Here is a 23,797-nt window from a genome sequence, read left to right on the forward strand (position 1 = left end):
CCAGAACTGATAAGTAGGAGGAACCTGCTTACTAGGTAGGCAAGAGATAGAGTCTTATTTATGCATCATCTTGATTTATATGTCCATAATCACTGACTGCCTCTGTAATTTCTGTAGGGCCCTACACTGGCAGTTACAGAATGATATAATGATATGCACAAGAAAGTAAGTATTTCTACCTGAAAGTGTCATTATCATTTATGCTCATGTGCATTGGCTAACACAAGTCACAAGGCCCTAAGAAATATGTATTAGTTTCCTAGAGCAACTGTAATTAATTACCATAAATTTATTGGATTAAAACAACAAACATGTATTCTTTTACAGTTCTGGAAGACATAAATCTGAAATAAAAGTATTCTCTCTGAAGTTTCTAAAGGAGAATCCTTCATCGTCTTTTCCAATTATCTGTGGTTCCAGGCATTTCTTAGTTTGTATTTGTATAATTTTAATATTTGCACATGGCCTTCTCTTCTGCTTTATAAGAACACTTACCACTGTACTTGAGGTGTGACTAGATAATCTGGGATCATCTTATTAGAAGATCCTTAATCTATTTACATATGTTAAATAAGATCACATTGAAAATTTCTGGTGATTAGAATATTGGCATATGTTTTGGGGCCACCATTCAACTTACCAGACAAGGTATGTTTCCCAATTTCTATTTCAAATACTGTTAAGAACAATTGTGGAAATAGAGAAACCTCCCAGAACACTAAGTCAGAATCTGTGGAGAATGGTGGCTATGGAAGGTAAACCCAGGGAATGGGATCAAGAGAAAGTATATTGCCCAGGAACATGGTGAGGTGCCATATTTGCTCAGAAAGATTCTAGAATTACTATGGACCAGAGATTCCTGGTTGTTTCCCATTTTTCCTCTCTCTGTGAATTAACTTGACTCTGTTGTGTTCCTGTAAAATTGGTATGTGTTTGAGACTGATAATTCGTCTTCTGCTGGTAGGTCTCAAGATCTAAGTAAGACACATCTGGGCCAGAAAGTGAAATTTCTGGAGTCAGTTCATGATGCATGCTAAAAGGAGAGGGAAACACACATTTTGTGACCAAAGGGAAACAGTTATAGACATTGCTGTGTTACAAATGTCTTTCTGCTGCTTCTAAACTTATGGTAAAAATGTTCTAATTCATTCACTCCCTTGAAATTAGGCTTGGCCATATAATCTAGTTTGTCTAATGAGATGCGAGTAGAATTGCCATGTGTGAGTTTCAAGAATTTTTGAAGTTTGCCTTTGTAAGGAAGTTTTATCTTTTATTTATCATTATTGAACCAAACATTTTATCTTTGATTCTTCCTTATTATTTTATTGATAAATCAGAGAAATGATGGATGTCACAAGAATCTTCAATGGACATATAATTATGTCTATCTAATTAATTCACACAGGTATGCTTACAGAAAATAAAACATTTTGCATGGTAGAGGATACCAGATTCACCTTGCTCTTGACTATTGGACCAAGTCTTGGCGAATCTTTGCATTTCTTATAGCTAAGTTATTTTATTTACTGTATTTTTTTATATTAATGTTTCTTTCTGCCACAACAAAGTGATCAGCACTAGAACAAAGAAAAGTGTCCAAATTGTGAGGCTCAATTTTTTTGTCAGCAAAAGCAACTCAAATTTTCTATGATGGACTATGTCTTTATTAATCAGCATTTTAAAACTAATTCAAAATGTTAATAGATACATCGTATTTAAAAGTAAAAACAGCCTTGTTTCTATAAAAATAATCTCATTAATTTTCAACTAGGGTCTTAGGGTAGTCAATAGAGAATTTATCATTAGCATCAATTATCATTTCATGAATCTGATCGATGTTAGATATAACTTTCGATGTTAGATATATACCTTCACTGAAGTGCAGCCACAATGTACCTGAGCCAACAAAGAGAAGCCAAGAATTATAGTTCTACAAAAACAGCAGAAATAAAATTTAAAGATCAGGTGAGTATCAAGAATTTATCTCAACCTGGTAAGTCATAAGATAAGAAAAGAAAGATCTATGTTACACCACATCTGTTGTGGAAATGGGGTTCCCTGATGGACTGGAATGAACTTGGGCTTCATTTGACCAGAGTTAAAGCAAACATTGGCTTTCTCTGGATGCACACTGTCTGCAGGCTACATCAAACATAAACTATGGATAATGACATCTACTTTGAAAATTAGGAGTATAACACTGAGGTTATGGCAATTAACCCGTTTTTCTCCTTCCCTTTGTTACAATTTTAAATGTCTTACCATTTTTCCAGTCTTCATCCCCTATCATACCCATATACTTTCAGAGCTCATATTTATGGATTATGCCCAGAAGAATTCTAAGAGGGTCTCCAAGATTGCTAATCCTTACTTGCATGCCCTACATGTTCCCCTTGTTTGAAGATAAGCTGGATCTATAAGAATAATAAAATATAACTTTAATGATTTTTGTCACAGTATATGGAAAAAAGTAATTTTGAAGGTTTAAAATTTTAATTAGTTATCTATAAAAGGAGATTACTCTGGTTGGGTTTGAAATAATCATATCAATCCTTAGAAGAAATCACCAATTTGAAGCCAGAGACACTCACCTGATAACTTTTTAAGAAGGAAAGTACCCCGTTATTGAGACTGATTGTCAGTAAATGATAGGCATCCTCTTATAAGGTGAAGACCTCATCCTATAAACTTCAGAAACTAAACTTCACTAATAACCTAAAGGTATTTGAAAATGGACCCTCAGCTCCAAAGGCCAATATAGCCTTCTGACACATGGGTTTATCTTGTGAAATCCTGAGAAGAGAATTCTTATATTAACTGACAATTTTCATCACAATTATGAAAATAATAAATTTTTTACTTGGTGTTTGTTATAATTTTTATACACTAGTATAAAAGAAACACATGGAACACTAGTGTAGACTTTTGCTCTGAAAATAGTAGCACCCTAGACAATGACATTGTCATGTCATTGCACTGTCCTTGCTATTTTATAAACAGGACAGTACATAGTACCTATCCACTAAGTTATAATTCCATAGTAAATATTGGTGCAGACAATAAACCTAAATATGTTACATCCCTTTGAGTAGTGCCTCGATATTCTGCCACTTTTCATGAAGTTCAGCCTTGATTCCCCATTCCTTGAAGTTTCTTGAAGTTCAACCAATATTCCCCCATTCTTTGTTGTATAGATTTCTCCTCTTTCTTAGTAGCCACAGAAAATAATTTTGTCTATTTAAATAGGGCAAAAATGGGAGTTCATAATCCTCTTGAATCAAATGTATGAAATATGATATGTCAAGAACTTTGTAATGTTTTGAACAACCAATAATAAAAAAACCAACCAACCAACAAACAAAAAACAAAGTCAGGAAGGATTGTAACAAACATATTGTTACACTGATTAAACTAGGAGATCGCTACTAAGGTATTTCTCATAGTGGAGTAAATGATGATTGTACATTATGTGAATTCTAACATACAAGAACAGTGGGACTATATATTTTCTAGCTTTTTTATTTGGTTGTGATTTAAAATCATGTTCTACTTTCACTAAGTTTTGTACTTCTAGTTAAATAGGTATTCACCTCTTTGTTTCATTTTGTTAACTTTTAAATATTGCCTGTCAGAATTTGGGCTACTTTTAAGTGTATTTATATCTGTAGTCTTCTTTTATTCTTTAAAACATGCATAGATTTTTGAATTTCTTCAGACACATCTGTACGGCACACCTCTGTATATCATGTCAGAAGTGGAAAGTTCATCCCCAGAACAAAGATGACGAACAGGACACCACAGCAGGGAAATTTAAAATAAAAGAAAAACATATTTATTGGCATGCCTTTAGGAGGGAGAAAGATGTATACACACAGAGGACTTTCTGCCAACTCCTTCTCAATTTTAACTCCCAACAGCCCTCATGCAAAACAGAAAGAATTCCTCCCCATTTGATGTAAATTCCTTTTCACTAGAAGAATCTGCATTGGACACAGGGGAAGAGATAGGCACACTTTCAAGAATCCACAGAGGTTAGTAGGAAATCAGGAAAGACAAATGGCAGCCAAAGAGTAGAGTGACTTGGCATCTTAGAAACCCATGGAATAAATCCAAAACAAGGAAGGATACTTTAAAAGCTGAGGCAGTCAAGCCCCTGATAAATATGATTTAAATTAAAAATACATGTCTCTTTCACTTTTAAAATTTGAACCTTGCTTTGTAAGAGACAACAAACAACACAGTAGAAAACTAGCAGCCTCGCTGGGAAGCTTTAGTTTGGCCCTGCCTTCGATTTAAAAATGAAGTAGGTCACTAAGCTGACCAAGCCATTGGATTGCAAATGTTTAAATGACTGAAATAATATTTACCTAACTCATGGGGGAATGTCCAGAGCTTCATTCATTCTTATGGCAAAACACTCTTACTCTTTAAGGTCTTTAAGGGAAAAACATTGAGATATATAACAGCACTATCAGTTTCCTTCTAATTGATTGATTGTAAAAGCACAAGACATATCATAGTTTTCACCAATAAGAGTCAAATCAAAATCTAAAACTGATTGTTTAAGCTTACTTTTTCTTGATAAACGTCCCCAGCCAAATGTCTAATATATCTTAAATGCATGTCAAAAAGGAGGTAAAGACAACCCCACATACACATCCATCTTAATATATTCAGCAGAGAGGCATTGGTCTCAAGACAGTGGATAGTCGTTATCACAAATATTTGAGATTAAAACAACACTTAGTGAAAAAGAAAAAATATATATGTATACCCTTGTGATTTAGAACATAATAGCTCTAACAGCAGAAGGCTTTGCATATGTTACATTTAGCCATTTTTTATATTTGTAGTAGTTTCCAATCTAATCTCATTTCAAAAAACAAAATCAAAAGCAAAAAAAAAAAGTGAGGTTCCTGTACTAGTAATCCTTTTATACCAGGCATGTTATACATATTAAACTAACTTTTGTGTATTTGTCTGTTTCTAGGTAAACTGCAGTGGCTACTAATGGGCAACTCACACTTTTAAATATTGTGGAAATCACAGAATACAACCTTAAGGAATCTAAATTTTACATTGCATTTGTTTTTGGAACAACATTATTTTTAGAATTAGTATTATTATTTCTTTTTATTATATGTGGAAATGGAGTCTCAGAGAAGAGATCAGAAGGACAAAGTTCTAAGTTAGATGGGATTACCAATAGCGTATGCAAGGTGAGGGGTCTAGGCTGACTGGAATGAGACTTCAGATAAAGAGTAGCAAGAGGAGACTATAGAGGAAGTTTAAGGTAGTAAGTGAAAGATTTCTCTTTCTTAAGAATTTAGGTTCATTGTTGTATGAGTTCACAAATCGTCATCTAGGATGATAGAATTTGGCATTTCAGCTTTTTAGCATTCTCTTCTTGGTTCAGAGAGACACCTGTCATTTCTTTATTGCTCCTACTTAACTAAAACATGTATAATATAGACTGCTGTAGTAGCTGCTGGTTTTGTTCCCACCTCACCCAGAATCCATTAAATTAACTTCTGACATTAGTCACTAGTCCCTCTTAAGGTTCTATACCTTATTCTCAGTCCATGAGTTTTTTGCTGTAGCCCACAGTATTTCTGATGCCAAAGATGACACATGACTTAAGCCTTAATGCCTCCAGGAATAGCAATTACATTAATAATAGAAGTAGGATATCAGCCAGTCAATCAAAGCCAAACACATTAAATTGAGGCTTTTATTTTGCTTAAGAGAAATGGACACATTCTTTACAACAGAACTGTAAAGCATCTGGGATAGAGCTGCAGCATATATTTTGGTAAATTAAAGAAAGAAGAGTTGAGGGACATCCAAAAGATTAAGATACAAACATGGTCCTGATGATATCATTTCTGTAAATATTCCAGAGAAACTTGTGCCTCAAAAATTCTATTTGCTGAATTTTTCTAAGAATACAAGTGTGACATGTTGAATAACATTGTCACAAAATTTCCAAGTTCTATTCTCCAAATCTGAAAAATTTTAGGTTATGTAATTATGAAAAATTAAAAAACTTAAGTCAGCTGATGAGCTGATTTTACACAAGAACAGTTTGGGTGCTTAACTGGTGGGACTAATGAAATTGCAAGGGTCCTTAAAAATGGAAAGGGGAGAGAGAAGCAGAGTTTCAGAGTATGAGATGACAATGGGAAAATGGTCATAAAATTGAAGGATTGCTGTCCTGAAGGTAGAAGAATGGGCCCACAATCCATGCCATGTGGATGACCTCTAGAAGCAGGAGAAGGCAAAGAAACAATTTTTCCCTACAGCCTCGAGATGACATCTTCATTGTGGCCCAGTGACACCCAGGTTCAATAGCTAAGTTCTAGAAATGTAAGAATATATTTGTGCTGTTTTAAATCCCAAGTTTGTGGGGATTTGTTACAGTAGCAGTAGAAAATAGAATGAGCTAATAAATTTCTTGTCCCTTTTTGAAAGTTTTCTTTCACTTGCAGCCAAGCGGTTTAATTGGTAGTGAGAAAATATATAAAAAATAGTGTAAAATGATTTATATAAGTAAAGGGCCTTGTGACATAGTCCAGGGACTAAGTGCAAGAAACCTAAGAGCAGCATGCTTATATCATCAGTTTGAGAAGTTTAAAAATTCATATTTAATTCTGAGATAGGTTGATCCTTTGGAAGATTGATATTGAAAGTGGTAATGTCCAGAGAAACAGTAAGCATTAGGCTAATTTTATGTTATTATATATTTTGACTTCTCTTTTCTTAGATATATTAGGAATTATCATTTTTTAAAATAATGTTTTCATTAGCATCCTTACTATTGTTGAAAGTAAGCATGGGGTTAATAGAGCTAATTTAATTTGATGATGCAATTTAATTTAAATGAAATGAGTTTTCTGTATGTAAGAAAACATTTTGCAAACACTAAAAAGTTGTATAGATTTGGAACAACATAGAGGAATTCGGGGTTGCATTTCAAGAATTATTTCTGTGAAGTATCTGCTATATTTGCTACTTATAAAACTGTATGGCTCATGAAATGTGGTTAATCATCCTCTTATGTCCTAGGAAAAACAAAACAAAATGTTACTTTATGTAGAAACAAAGCAGCCACCTCATTTGAAAATAACAGCCACATGCATTTTAACTGTTTTCCAACTCATAATGGGTCTAAGAGTGTTAGCAGATTATGGAATCCCAACATACGCTTTTTATTCAGCTGTGGCTTGGTGCCCTGGAGAAACTGTGCAATTGAATCAAGAAATTTTGTTGCAGAAATATGTGTCTCTTCCTCTCTTTTAAAGACCTCACTAGTTTGTGTATATACACTAGTACTTGCAATAGCAGTGATGCAAATTATTAATAATTATGCATTATTTTAAATTTTAAGGGTACACTTAATTTATCAAAGATAGTAACTAAAAACAAAACTGAATATGTGAAAATGAGAAAATTTGTAGTGGACAGAAACCCAGGCTTATAGCCATGTTGGACAAATCCAAGTACAATTTGTGGTCTTGACCCAGAGGACCACCAAGAAAGTTATGCAACTATCCCAAAGCCTTCTAATCTATGAGGCATGCTGGAAAGCAGTGAGAAAATAGTTATTGCAAAAGGCCTATTTGACTTCACTTTGACTTGTTGATAATGGAAGCAAAGAAGTTCATAGAAAAAAATAAGGATTTAACTAAGTCTCTCATTTCAGAATAAATCCATGAATACCATCTCCTAATTTTCTGGAACTGTATAGTTCCAATTCTTATTAAAATATTAACAGTTGACAATATCATAGAAGCAGATCCATATTAGGAACAATTGTCTGCATTTTAATCTTGGACCAAATACTTAAATCGTGTATTAAGTCAAATAGTTAAGGAAAGAAATAGTTTTTCACTTTAATATTCTATTTTTTATCCAAAGGAAGAATTATCCTACTCTGTGTTATGGGATTATTGAAAGCTGTTGATATAGCATTTTGAAAACACTTTTAAGGTTTTTTTTTTTTTATGGTTACAGTTATGTCATTCCAGGAATATTTTCTGCTAATGGTAAATTCTGGATGACATACCTAAAGAAATTTCATAATTTATGAAATTCATGAATCACAATTAAATATTAGTTCTCATTATATGCTATGGACTCATTTCTTTATGCCTCTCTGTATATATCCTCCTCCATTTATTTAGGGTAGGTGGAAATTTACTAGGGATGTATGTATGAGTAGGAGAGACCTGACTGGGCTGAGCAAGTGAGGGATTTCTTGTTGTTGTGAGAGGACCATGTCTCCTTGTGGTCTCTGTAGAGGTCATGTAATGTAGAGTGTGTTATGGCAGGCATTTGCTATTCTCAGTATTTAAAACAGAATTTAAAAATTAAACATGATGATAAGGAGAGAAATGCTATTTTATTGCCAGGCTAAACCTTAATAGTATACTGGATCAATTACATGTTTGGAAACCATCTGACACTGTGGTATTGCCCCAAAATATTGGAATACTGTATTTCTGGCTTGCTGTTTAGAAAATAAAAGATGAATGTTTACCATGGCATAAAGATGAGTGGACCAATTTCATTTGATTCTTTCCAAAGTTAAAAAAAATATGAGTATCCCATTCATTATGATAAACAGATCATATGAGTAGAACAAAGCCAATAATAAATATAAGAGAAAAAACATAATTCTGGAATCACCAATAGTCACTAAATTTTTATAAGAGGAAAAAAAATGAAGGAAACAATTTGCTATGATGAAAATAATAACGAAATATATACTTACTAGTCATACAGTTTCTCTAATCTCTCATTTCCTCCCCATCCTTACCATGATGCCAGTGTTTAGATTTGTATCTTTTTCTCCCTAGATTGTTGATCTCCCTCCCAATGCAGCTAGAATATCTTAACTGAAATATAAATCAAACCACATAATCCCACCGCTTAAAACTTTCAATGGTTCTCTGGTGTCCAAATCCAGCACTTGACTCTCCCTGGTAGTTTTGCCTCTTGCTATTCCTTCTTTATGATTTAGTAATAACAGTTCCATTCAGCAGTTTCACACATACTGTGCTCCAGCATGTTTTGCTGCGTTTTCTTCTCTCTGCCTGAGCAGCTACCTCTGTAACCTTCACCTAGCCAATTTTAATTCATCCTCTATAAGTTAGCTTACCTGGAACTAAGTTAGGTTTATTATCCTGTTTGAGCTAAATAGTCTATGTTCCCTAAACGTCCCTCCCTTGCATATCCCCACCTGAGTGTTTGTCTCCTAATTTTGGCATTATTTATTGCTGTCTTTCTCTTACATTAGACTGTAAATTTTCTGAGACCTCTTTTATTCTCAACAACTAGCATAATACCTGACACATAATGGACTCATGAGAATTTTTTTTAGGATGAGTTAAAATGAAATCACATTGCATAATGTATTATTACCTAAAAAATGCATTATGCAAATTAAATATTTAAGAGTTATGGCTGACATTATTATTCACACTTTATATGTGAGAGAACTGAGCCATAAACAGTTCTAGTGATTGACCCCAAAAGCCACACATTGAATAAGAGGAGAGCTTGGAACTAAAATCCACGTCTGATATCAGATTTCTTTCTCCTTCCATAAGACTTTGCTGTTTTTCTAGACCGTAGACAACAACAAATTAAAGTTCAGCTCTCAACATTTACACTAAAATTACTTTGTGACACTAGGCATGTTATGTGAGCTCTTTTTGGTTTCAGTTTCTTCCTTTGTAAAATTTAACACTAAACTAGACTCTAGAGTCCTGCCTTTTTGTTTTACGGTCTGCTGAAGCCAACATAAGCATTTTGTTTTTACACAACACTACATTACTCTATCTTTATACTTCTACTTAGAATTTTCCACAGTGTTAACCTTTCTGTGGACCTTTTTGTTCAGTTTCAATTGGCTCCTTTGTGTTAGTTCTTGGGGTATGGAGGGGGTCTTCTTAATTGCTCTACTCCTGTTTTCTTTTGATTTGAACTAAATGAGATATAAGAGTCAGCAAATGGAGAAACATCATTATTGTTGAAATAGGCTAAATTGGAAGATGTAGCTTAGTGTAATGTTTGAGCTTCTAAGATCTATCTCAGTCTAGACCTGAGAATAATCTAAGAACACAGGCTTCCACAGGTCTGGGTGAATAAACAAACATAATCACACACACACACACACACACACACACACACACACACACACATACACCTATCAAGATAAGGTTTCCATCAATCCACCAACTTGACTAATGACAATCCTCATTAATCAGAGAACTCATTTTCCTTTGTTGGTGTGTCAGTTATGTATTACTACAACATTACTGTGTGACAAACCATCCCAAATCTCAGTGGCTAGGAACAATGAGTGTTTATTTATCTCACCACATTTTGGCAGAGTAAATAGATAGGTAAATAGATGGTTTAGCTAGAGATTTCTTTTGTTCTCTTCTGAATTCCTTACGTCTGTGATTTTGTTGTTTATTGACTGAAAAAGAATGAACTTATCTATGTTTTTTTTTTTTTTTATGACTATGACCATTCAGAGAGCTAGCTCCTTTCTGTTCAGTGAACCTCTCTTAAGCAGATTAACCTCACTGTGGTCTCATGTTATGATATAAATACAAAATGCAAGCAATCCAAATTGTTCAAAACTGAGCAAGTGTTTGTTGAAGCCCTAGACAGCCTTACATTTCTTACTGTATTATTGCCCCCCAAAATTAGTATGGTCAATACCTGAGTCAGTGTGGGAGGATGTAGCTATAGAGAGCCACAAAGAGATGGGGCTGCCCACCACACATGGGGAGAAATAAGGCATAGGAATATGGGTTTCAAGTATTTTAACAATCTTTATCTTCATGGGAATGAAAAATGGCATTATTTTAATATAGAGTTAGATCAGAATAGTCTCATAATAAGCAACTGTTTGAAGCATAATTTTCAGGAAAACAAAGAGATGAGTTTAGTTAGTTTCTGAAGCACTGAGTTTTTCAAATAATTTATCATGGTTTATAAGCCCAAAGAGATCAGGTAAGATATTGGAATAGACTAAGTTCAATTTAATATCCTTATTAAGAAAACAAAGAAAATGATACCGTCATATTATTTATAACCTTAAGACAGTGACTACATGTAAGACTGAATATAAATGCAATTATGCTTTCAGAAGTGGTTATATAAGATCTTACTGGTCTGCAGTAGGCTAAAAGTGCATTTCAATGAGTGATAAGATCTGCATTGTTAACTTTATAAAATGTGACGTGGTTTATGTTCAGGTTTTTACTATTTCATTTTTAATTTTCTTCCTTTTTTAAAAAGGCTACATTAGTGTTTACAAATCTGAAAATAAAACATGAAATGCATTGTCTCTTAAAATCAGTGAATGTCTTGATATAAATGATGTTGTATCTGTTTGAAGGAATAAACCAGCTTAGGCTTTGTGAAACTCCTTGATTCACATTTGTGAATACCACTCTCTATATATGTTAGGGCTACCTAATCTTGGGATTGATCTATTGCCTTTGAATACCATATTCTAGCATAAATAAGATTTTTCAGATTACATAATGAGTAGAGTTGGATACATACTTAACAATAGCATATAATCATAATTTCTTTTTTTGGAATTAAAATATATATGTCTTTTTAAGCCCACAATAAAATATTCCTGGTAGGGCTGGGGTGTACTCAGTGGCAGTTCACTTACCTAGCATGTGCAAGGCCCTGGGTTTAATACATAACACTGGATTGAAAATAATTATATAAAATATTCATATGTATATTATATATTTTTATATGTGGTAAATGTAATCTTATGAGAATTATTTTTACCAAAAATCACCTATACTTTCTGATATTCTTGTATAAAAATTTTAAGAATATTTGAAATATAGAAAGATTCTTTTTCATGTAAAAAGGTATTCAACTAATATTTGGAATTCCTAAGTAATGGACATCAAATCAGCATTTTCATACTTGCTGCCAATTTGTTTATGTGTGACATTTTCTTCAATGGGCCTTGGGATATTGTAGCTTCTTGATATCTATTTCAAAATATTTGCATTGTCAGCCTCAGGTCAAAGATACCCCTAAGCCCTAGGTGGAACATATCCTCTGTTGTGTTTGTGCCTTATTACATGTTTAAACATCTATCACACATGTTGTATGTGGTTTCCTAGAGAAGAGAAAAGATATAATAGCATTTGTTTTCTCTGAGTTATGTCCCTGTAGACTTTCCTCATCACGTCTTTCTATTGTATCACCAGTTATTTACTGTGCTAATCACGTTTAGTCTTTTCCTGAGGTCTCTCCTGTTCTAGTTAATTCTTGAGTAATTTTTCCTTCCATACTGTAATTTAAGATTATAGCCAGTTTAACAAATGTGATGAGATAATAACAGATTATTAGTGAGGAAATGTTTAAGCTTACCTTCCCAATTATAAGTGACTCCTCATACTTACTTCTGCCTTGTTGTAGTTTAAATGACAAAGTATAACTAATTCAGATGGAACCTGAGAGTCCTACATTGTGAAAACGAGCTGAGTTCTATTAGCAGAAGCATAATTGGGTATATACAATTCCAGGAAATCAACCATGTACATGGTGGTAGGAAACCAGGAAAGGAGAACTGTAACACATTTGTTCCTGCTAATAGAAGTGAATCAACCCTTGCTGAAGATTTTCCTTACTTGGAATTCTGGCATTCAATTTAAATAAACGGTTGCTCCACTTCAAATTTCTGGTGGAATATATTCTTCTTACAATATCCAGTAAAATGTAAGGAAGAGTGCTCTATTACTAGCTTTCAAATGTGCAGTATATAAAACAGATGCCTGAGGCACACCAATACATCCATTGTGAATACCAGGCTGTCACCACACCTCTGGCACATCTCCTGAAGGCCCTGCTTCATCTGTCATTGCTAATACACTTCATTTTAAAAAGAAATAAAACAGAGCAGACCATGCTCCTGAATACATTTTCCTGTTTAAAGTCCGCAAATGTGCTTTCATTATTATTTTAAGTAATTAACTCCTAGTATTAGACAGATTCTGGGTTAAAGAGAAATTTTAATGTTTTCTCTTATGCTGTAGTATCTCTAATGCATACACGAATTTTTAAAAGTCCACATTTTAGATAAACCTTTCAAAAACTCTTTGAAGTGAACTTACTCCTGTTGAACAGAGCTGTCATTTTCCTCTCATCTCTTGAGTAGCAAGATTTGGGAGGTCTCCTTTCAAATTAACTCTGGAGGGTTACATTGGTTGCTCATATGGTCCATGTGTACCAACTTAGCAGCATGTGCTCCACAAGTGTCTGCCTCCCTTAAGCATTGACAGATCTGCAATTCTAAGGGAGTTTAAAAATGCACAATAGTCTGTTTGGCCTAATAAAATTATTGTCATGAAGGTAGCCAGCCATGCAAATATTCAAAGAGAAAAAATGTGAAGATACAGCCTATGAGTTTCAGGTGTGTTAATATGGGAACATTTAACTTTAATCATGGATATTGGACATCATTTACACTATTTCATTGACTAGTTCTGAATTGTGTTATTACAATTACAGAAATTTTCAAAAAGATGCTTTTCCCAAAGGTTGATTTTTGACTAACAGTATTACCTGTTTATTGACTTCAAAAATAAGTGTACTTATATTTTAGCTTATGTTATGAACCCAATATAGCCCTGATAATGGAACTTGAAAAAAAAATAGTACAGTAGACCCATTATCCATGTGGAATATTTTCTAAGACATTTTTCAAATGCCTAAAATTGCAGATAGTACTGAACTTATATATCTTGTGTTTTTCCTATAGATACATTCCTAATGTGAGGTTTAATTTGTAAATCAGGCACAATATGACATTAACAACAATAACTCATAACAAAATATAACAATTATTATAACAATATACTGTAATATAATTTTTTAAAACTTATAAATGGTTTATTTCTGGAGTTTACCATTTAATATTTTGGGACATGATTAATTACAGAATAATTGGAATCATGGAAAGCAAAATTATAGAAAAAGGAACACTACCATTGAAGAAAAGAAAATCATAGCCTAATCTGCCTCATGGACAAAAATGTAAAAGTTAATATGATCAACCTCGTTAAGAGAATTACAATGAAATTTGTAACCTCAACCATTAAAAAAATCACTTTATCATATAAACTATATTTTAACAAACTTAAAACAGAAACAAATCTCCTCATTCTAAAAAAGAACAAATAGGAAAAAGTCTTTAAGCAACATCTTAATTAATCATTATATTTTCCTATAGGATATAAAACAATGCAAGGGTATTTGTTCTACTTGCAATCAAGTAAGAATTAGGAAAGAATAGTTAACTATTCTTTGGTTAGTTAGAATAGAAACTCCCAAGGATCAAAGATGTCATGATTTATACATAGAAAATGTGCAGGTATTTATAAATTACTACAAATAATAAATGAATTTAGGATGGTCACAGGATGCAAGGTCAACATATGGAGCAATTATTTTACTATATCTATTAGCAATAGATATAGCTAATTAGAACATTATTTTAAAATGTTTTAATAGTAATGTGAAGAAATATCTGATGAATAGGAATGACTCTACTGAAGAATGAGTAAGCTCTCTGCTAACAAAATATTGCAAATGAAAATGCAATAGAAAAATATAAGTCCTAAATAAAGGCATAGACTAGCCATATTTCTGGACTTGAAGACTTCTATTTTTGATTCTTTCAAAATTGTGACACAGATACAGTCATAATATCTATCAAAAGTCCAGGATTCTAAATTATAAATTAATTCTAAATTTATAGTCATGTGGAAATAATCTATAAAGTCACAATCCCAAAAACAAATTGAGTTATTTTTATGTATTTTTTTAGTTGGTAAATTATATAATTACAAATTGTACTACCTGGATTTTAGTTTTTCTATGAAGGTATAACTGAGATAGTGCAATGCTGACATATAGGTAAGGGACACATCAGTGTAACAGAACAAAAAGTTCCTAAATACATACACACACACACACACACACACACACACACAACACACACACACACACACACAACACACACACACACACACACACACCAGTTGTTTTGATGAAAAATTCAATGGAGAAAAGAGTATTTTCAGTAAATACTGCTGAACAACTGGATATTAATATGGGAAAAGTGACTATTGCAGTCTATTCTAACAAATTATTTTGAGATGGATTGTTGATCTTTACAGAAAACCCAGAACCACAAAACTAGCAGAGACCCAAGAAAATATCTCAATCATTTTAGTTAAGAAAAGTATTCTAGGACAGGACACAAAAGTACAAATTTTAAAAGCAAAATGATATATTTTACTAAAATTGATTTTTCTAATCATGAAAAGATATCATTAAGAAAATAAATAAACAATTGAAAGGAAATATTCAATTACATATGTTAGACAATGAACTTACATACAGAATACATAAAAACTCTCTCAAATGAATAGGAAAAGTTAAACAGTCCCCAAATGATCAGCAGACTTGAATATACACATCACAATAAGAAAACATGACATAAATGGGCAATAAGCACAAAAATAGATTTTCAGCATTATTATCCATCAAGGGATTTTTTAAAGCACAGTGTAACAGGACTTCAAATCCAGTAGAATGACAAATTAAAAATTCTAACACTATGTTGGTCAGAACTCCAGTAACTTTTCTATGTTATTGCTGGGAAAGTGACCTTCCCAGGCACTTTAGGGCACTTCCTGCAAGTTCTTACTAAATTGAGTATACAACTAACATATTCCACAGCAACTTAATTCTTTATTTCTTAGGATATGCCCCAAAGGAATAAAAACTTATCCACACAAAAACTTGTACAAGGAATTTTAAAATTTTGTTCATAATAGTCCCATATAGTAATTCAAATGTCCCTCAACAACAAAAAAGAATAAACAAATTATAGAAAAGTCATAGTTTATTATGTTCATATGTTTAAAAAAGTAATGAACTGTTGAACACTCAACAATAGAGAAGGATCTTGATACATTATAGAAGCCAATGAAACCAGACACAAAAGGGCTTAGACTGATTTTATTTCTCTAAATCCAAATATGGGAACAAAACTAATCTATGATGGTAGTGATTGTAATGAGGACTTGAGTATACTTGCTGGCAGCTTGTTAATGTTCAGTGTTTTGATTGGGGTATCAGTTACACTTGTGCATACCTCTATCAAAACTCATTGTATTCAATGATTGAGATATGAACCGTCGTTCCAATTTTTTGTAAAACACTTATTTTCTCAAATTTCTTATTCTTCTTATATGCTCATTGTAATAAGAAAATTCAAAAAATGGATCAAAGTTAAAAATTAATACTTTAGCTCAGGAAAGCAAAGGCAAACAAATAAATGAAACCCACCATTGACCATTTGATGAACAAATATTCAGGTATCAATCTGAGCATTAGATAACTTAATGAGCAAGTCCAGATAAAAAAGTATAGCCTTATTATCAACAAGAACAGAAAGGAATAAAATACGCTGACTTATACAAGTATTTGTATAAAATTAGAGTCTATCTGTAGACCTGTAACTTTCAAATGAAGAAAAGCATTATGTAATTAGCATTTTGGCAAGCTTGCTGTATGAACAGAGGTTTCATTGAGGCATTTGAAAGTATGGTTCATAACCCTTTAAATTTGTCTTTTCTCTTGAACTAGAGGTCAGCCTTCTCTGTCAATGTATTGTTCCTATCTCTATGGACACTCTTGGCATCACTTTCCCACATCCATTCCTTATCTGTTGAAGTTTTCCAGGGACCCTTCTTTGATCCATTTAGTACTCTTGCTTGGTGAAGTCATCCACAAAAACAGTTAGTAACCACTCATACACTGAGGATTCAAAACTATTTATTTCAAACCCAACCATCACTTGAACTTTTAAGACATCATTTTAATGTCCACTGCTATTAAAGATTTAATAGATTCCAAATCAAACCATCTTACTCCCACACCTCCTTCTTAAACTACCTTTCTCACTGGATAGATGATTTACAGTACATAGCAAAACTAAAGAAACATCTCAGTTTTTCTGATATTTTTAACCTTTCACACCCATTCATGGCATTCTTCCCATTTTATTTTCTAAATTTCCCATAAATAAATTATCGTTCTCCACAGCTTCTACCACTATGTTTGTTCAAAATCTTCAAATTTTCATTTGTTGATCTTGGTCAATACAAGGAGAGTGTCTTTGTCTCTCTATTTATCTTCCCATTCATTGGTTATTAGAATCATCTTACTATAATGGTGTTGTTAGTCATTTTTTGTTGCTGAGACTAAAATACCTGACAAGAACAACTTAATTGAGGAACAGTTTATTTTGGCTCATGGTTTCAGAGGTCTAAGTCCATGATTGGCTGACTGCATTGCTCTGGGCCCAAGTAAAGAAGAACATCAAGGCAGAAGGGTATAAGAGAGGAAATATCCTCAGCTCATGGCTGCCAAAAGGCAGAGAGAGTGAGTAAGTGAGGAGTCAAGAACAAAAAATAATCCCCAAGAGCATGTCCCCAGTGACCCACTTCCTTCAGTCATGCCCCACCTGCCTACAGTTACCACCCAATAAAATAGTCCTTTCAAATTATTAATCCATCAAATGGATTAATCCACTGATGAGTTACAGTTCTCTTAATTCAGTCACCTCACCACTGAACATTACTGCACTGTCTATCATAGGTTTGGAGGCTATATATCATAACCCAACCATAGCACAAAACAAAACAAATGAAGATTTTGGTCATTTTCTGCTTAAATCTTCTTACTAGCATTTCCATTTGGGTAATTCCTGCCAGTTTTGTCACAGAGAATGCAGCACTTCATGAAGGAAATATTGGGTTGAGTATCCAGATTTGCAGAAGAGGATGTTTGAAGTAAATTTCAGTTATGGACGTTACGGAAGTCTGAAATATTCTGTATTTGGAGGAACTGTACAGTGACTCAGAGTGGCTGGAGTAGAAAGTGAAATGAAAACTGTCAATAAGAAACAAGTTTGTCAAAGGACAACCAGATTTTATAGGTTTATGTATGCTATGCTAAGAAGAAGAAAAGGAAGGCAATTAAGATATAAGTTGGCGAAACAGACAACAAAGCCATAGAAAATAAGATGAGGAATAGAGAAGTCGGTAATGTAATGTTTCAGAATTATACAATTGAAGTACTAGGGAGGTTGGAAAGACAAGAGTGGAGATGTGTGTGTAATTGTAGAGTATGACATATGGAAAAGGTAGCCAAAGAAGGATTGAAACAAAGGGTTGAAATAGAGTTGGCCTCAAATCTTATGAAGACTCATAATCCTCATTTGTCTCTTCTATTTTTAACATTTGCTACACTTTTATCTGACATAGAAAACTGTGTTCTATCGTTATACATACATTTGTCTGCATTAGTTCTGTTCAAACAAAACATTCTCAAATAATTAGAGTTTGTAAGTTTGATATAATCATTGTCAATTTGCATGTGAATGATACAATTCTTTTTTTAAAAAATAAGTTCCTTTTTTTAGAAGAATTACAAATAAATAAAAAGATTGAATGAGCAATGTAACACTCATGTGTATACCTTTCAGCTAAAATAATCTGTGGTTAACATTTTATAAGATTTACTTTTTATTCTTTTTTCTGCATAATTGTATGTAATCTCAGCTGAACCACTTGAATGTTAACTGTGATCTTTATAATATTTCATGCTAAACACATTGTACCTCCTAAGAATAAGACAATTTCACAATATGTCCATATCATCATCATAGTAAAGAGTGACTTCTGACTGAGCCAGTTGAGTAGCAAAAGCATTATTGGAGATTTTCACCTTCAATTACAGCTCTGGTCAAGTTCCTCAAGTTTAGACTGGGTGGCCATACCTTTTTTTACTTCTCAGCAGAAAGGTATGCTTCAGGGATTCCCACCGGCGTCCTGCACAGGTGTTGAGACAGAGTTCCTCTGTGTGGAGTGAACTGGCTGTGAAATAAGGCTAAGAAAAAGAAGGCCGCGAAAAGACCACATGGCATGGAAGTAATTTTGAAAAGTGGGGGCAGGACAGCTCTACCACCTTAGCAGTTGAGCTTCCACACTGGAAGAAAGAGAGAGAGAGAGCCCACATTTGCTTTATTATATATGGGGGAAACTTCAAAGGTTTTCCATAGAATGTTCTTCTACCAAATAAGGTAGGAGGTGGGCTATCCAGGCCCAATGGGTCACTCCCAATTCCAGAGCTATAGGAGCAGCCTTTCTAGCCAGGTGTAGATTGAAGTCCAGTGAATTGCATAATCCAGTAAGTGAGAGGGGCCACAAAATAGTGTGCAATGCCAGACTAAAATCTCCATGGCTCAAGGCCCAGTGAAGATGCTAAATAGCTCAGGAGTGGCTTCCCACAAGGGATGTTTACTGATTGCCCTTTCTAACACAGTTCCCAACACTCTCATCTGGTGATACTCTATCTCAAAAAAGTGCTTCTTTTCTCTTCTTACATTTTTTTTTTTACTTATTTATGGCTTACATGTTGTCTTTTTCCTCCCTCCTAGAATATAACTTTGACACAGAAAAGAACTTTGCAGCAATATAAAATTGATTTAGCGCAGGGCCAAGGCTCAGGAACTAGCTAAGTCTTCTTTATAACTTTCCTTATATCTCCATTCCCTTTTTAATTAAATGAAAAAAAAAGAAGTTTTTTTATCCATTTCCCAAATTTTTTTTAATTTTAAGTATTGATATCTTCTAGATACCATCAAAGTTTTCTCGTATTTTTTAATATTATGAAGTGATGAGTATAATTCACTTTTATATTTTACTTTTAATGATTTAGTGTAAATTGGATATCAAGAGCAGTACTATTACAAATGTTCTTTGTGTTGGCTAGACATTAAATCACTACAATTCAAACAGTCTTATACAAACATTTAAATTTTGTTTGGAACATATTCAGGTAAATAAGAGCACATGGATTCTATTTTTCCAACACAGAACTGTTTGGAAAATCCTTCTAAGGAACCCACGCCCAGAACCCTGATCATTTTCCATTTTGTAAGGCTATAAAGTTTAAAGTATTTCCATAATTTTCAATTGCCGTATGAAGCTCAGTAGGATTTAAAATTAATGTTGCTTCTAAGATTTGTTTTTATAAGCACCTGAATTTGGAAATCTGTCAAATGCTACATTATGCTTGCTGGTATGAAACATCTTGATTTAATTTAGCATATGTAACACCTAAAATGAAAAACTTGTTGTGTGATGAAGTATCATCTAATATAGCAAACATGTACACAAAACTTTGTCAACCATTTGAGCAAAATGCCATTTGAATGGGGGAACAAGTAGAGAAGACCAGAACTGATCACAATGCCACTCCTTTGCCCATTAAATCACCAAAGAAAAGAAAATTAAACACTCATAATTTATTCACTAGGCCTTCTTATGTCATAAGGATAAAAAATTGATTTTGTGATAGGAAGCATTATCATGTTTTTTTAAAATTATGAACCTGCAGTTGCCCCTATACACACACATGCACTCATCCTAACTGAAAATATTCACTCTTTCTTTACCTTCTTTTAGGGGATAATAGGTTCTTTCCTCCAGTCTAAAATATGTCAATATGCTATATATCCTGTTTGAAGTACTTTTTTAATAATGGGAAGTATTCCTTTTTATGGGTCATTCTGAGTGCAGTTCATTAAAGTGGTAGATATATCTTTCATCAAATAAAAATAAGATATAATTTATGTTTCCAGGAGTTCACAGCAGAATTACTTTATGCATACAGTTATAGATGCCTAAGTCTCTGTGAAGTCATTCAAAATGTAAAGCTCAGATACAATTTCAGACTCATAAATTGGTCTGACTTCTCAGTGTGAAGCATGGTAGTTTGTTAAGTGAATATCTAGACAACAAACTCATATCCAGTACCAACTTTACTAAATGATTCAGTGTGCTTAGAACAATAAAAAAAAAAAAACTATTGTAAGCATGTTGGTAGTTTATAAAGATAAATGAATTATATTTTTCACACATTTCTGTTGTTTCAAGAAAAGACTATATTTTAATAACAATAAAATACATTAATCATGACCAATAAAAACTTCATGATTATAGAGTTTATAGAAATATGCTTTGGTATACTGGATAATGAATCATTGAAAATATATTTTAAGTAACAAACAGTGTTGGCGTTGCATTGTTTTGTAAGATATGCTCGTGGTACAAAGATGAAGAAGTGGAGAGAAATTGGCTTAAGGAAGAGGAGGTCTTCATTAAGAGGGTACTTTGAGCCTCACACTTGAACATAGTGGTACTGGATTTCCTTACTCATTATCTCCCACGCTGGAAAGAAACATCCTTGGATTTCTGCTTATAGAAGTAGGGATCCAAGTACCAGTGAATTAGGAGAGAGAAGGAGAGCCTGTCTACCACTGATTGCCAGTCCCTGCTCAGTGTCTAGTCTCATTTGCCTTGTAAGCAGATAGTTTCAGTGATTTTGTCTGTCTTCCTCCTGGTATCTGAAGGCTCGCATTGCTTTAACTGAGTAAAATTTTCTTTCAGTCTACAGCCATGGATAAAATGTTTTGAAATTTTCCATATTAAAGACAATCCTCAATCTTTCATATTTACTTATTTATTTATTTATGAGGAAGGCAAACACAGCCTGAGATATAGACAGCTGTCTAAATTTGAGGAAAAAATAGATTAGGATTCACTTTTTTTCTCCTCCTCCTCCTCCTCCTGTGCACAAAAGCTTTTCTTGTAAAGAAAGGAGGTTATATATCATCAGGACATATGCAAATTACAGTCTTCCATGGCCCATGCTCTAATTTTGGTATTAAATGTTCTTCAAAGGCTTATGAATTAAAATATTGGTCCTAAGCTTGGTACTACTGCAGGGTGATAGAAACTTAAAGGTGGAGTCCAGCAAGAGTTTTTTGGTCATTGGTGGCTGACCTTAAAGAGGATTGTGGGATTCCTATCTCTCTCCACATTCTTGTTTTACTCTCATAAAATAAACAAGTTTGTCCTGCCATACATCCCTGCCATAATGCACCACCATAGACCCAAATCCACATGGATAGCGGATCATGAATTTATCTTCTCTCTGATATAAGGGAGGTGACTCAAAATGGGGTAGGGAGGAAGAGCATGAGAAGAAAATTACCTCTAGATAGGGAAGAGAGGTGGGAGGGAAATGAAGGGAGAAGGGGAATTGCACGGAAGAGGGAAGGAGACCCCCTTCGTTATACAGAATACAGGTATGACGATGTGAGGGGAATAAAAAAGAAGTGGGTTACGTTAGATTGGGTACAGAGAAGTGATGGGAGGGAAGGGGAGGGAAAGGGGTGAATGGAAGGACAGCAGAATAAAACAGACATTATTATTGCTGTGGGTATATGTGTGACTGCATAACCAATGTAATTCTGCAACCTGTACACTCAGAAAAATAAGAAATTATATCCCATCTGATTTGTATGATATGTCAAGATCATTGTACTATCATGTGTAACTAATTAAAACAAATTAAAAAAACTAAAAGTCCAAAACTGTGAGCCAAAATAATTTTTATAAGTTGGTTACCACAGATATTTATTGCAGTAACAGAAAGTTGACTGATACAACTCATGAATAAAATTTAGTGGAAAAAACTTATTTTGAAGGAGTGTGGTATCCAGAAGATATTTTTTAATTCAGATATCATAATAACATTATTAATATTTTTCTTTTGTCAATGCTATTTTCTAGGAACAGGAGACACTAAGGGAAAAATATCATTACTGCTCTTAAAGAACCCAAAGTCAATAGGATTTAGAAAGGCATGCAAATATACACTAAGATAGAGGTGCTTTCAGAAAGGTCAATGATAAAGAAAAGGGAAAAACTAACCGTGGGAGTGATTTGAGTCTGGACCAGAGACCAAGCATCCAGGACCTTAGTTGACTTTTGTGGTTCTCACATGTAAAGAGACATGCCTGCTGCCCTGCCTTGACTGTGGCAGTGATTCTAGTAAGACTGATGAGAAGCTGAATCTATATTTTGTTAAAGTTAGTGATTGTAAATTTGAATTTTGTATATAAATTCTACCATGGGTAAGCACCTCCATACATATCTGCTAAAGTTAGTAGCATCTATATTGTAAATTGAGAGGAAAAATTTCTGTGTGCTAATTTTATGCCAATTTTTACCATATATTATTGAGAATTTTGTTAATAATCTAAAATGACAATAAATAAACAATATATCACATTGTATCCTAACAGCAAATGTTTTCCTTAAAACAAAAAAGGAGGCTTGTTCTATCGGGATTTTGACTATAATTTAATGACTATAAGTCCTTTGAAAGACAAAGGAGGGGTAAGACAAGATAATACAAATGGAAGAAATGATTTACAGTAGAAGGGGTAGAGAGAGAAAAGGGGAGGGGAGGGGAGGGGAGGGGAGGGGAGGGGGGATAGTAGAGAATAGGACAGACAGCAGAATACATCAGACACTAGAAAGGCAACTTGTCAATCAATGGAAGGGTAACTGATGTGATTCAGCAATCTGTATACGGGGTATAATTGGGAGTTCATAACCCACTTGAATCAAATTGTGAAATATGATGTATTAAGAACTATGTAATGTTTTGAACGACCAACAATAAAAAAATAAATAAATAAATAAATAGAAAAAAAAAAAAGAAAGACAAGTCTTTTTAAAAAGGAGATGTTAAAGTGAGTCTCAGAGATGGTTCTCAACTTCAGGGACTGGATTGAGTTACTCTTACTCTA

This window comes from Urocitellus parryii, chromosome 3 (assembly GCF_045843805.1).
Source record: "Urocitellus parryii isolate mUroPar1 chromosome 3, mUroPar1.hap1, whole genome shotgun sequence".
Lineage (NCBI taxonomy): Eukaryota > Metazoa > Chordata > Mammalia > Rodentia > Sciuridae > Urocitellus > Urocitellus parryii.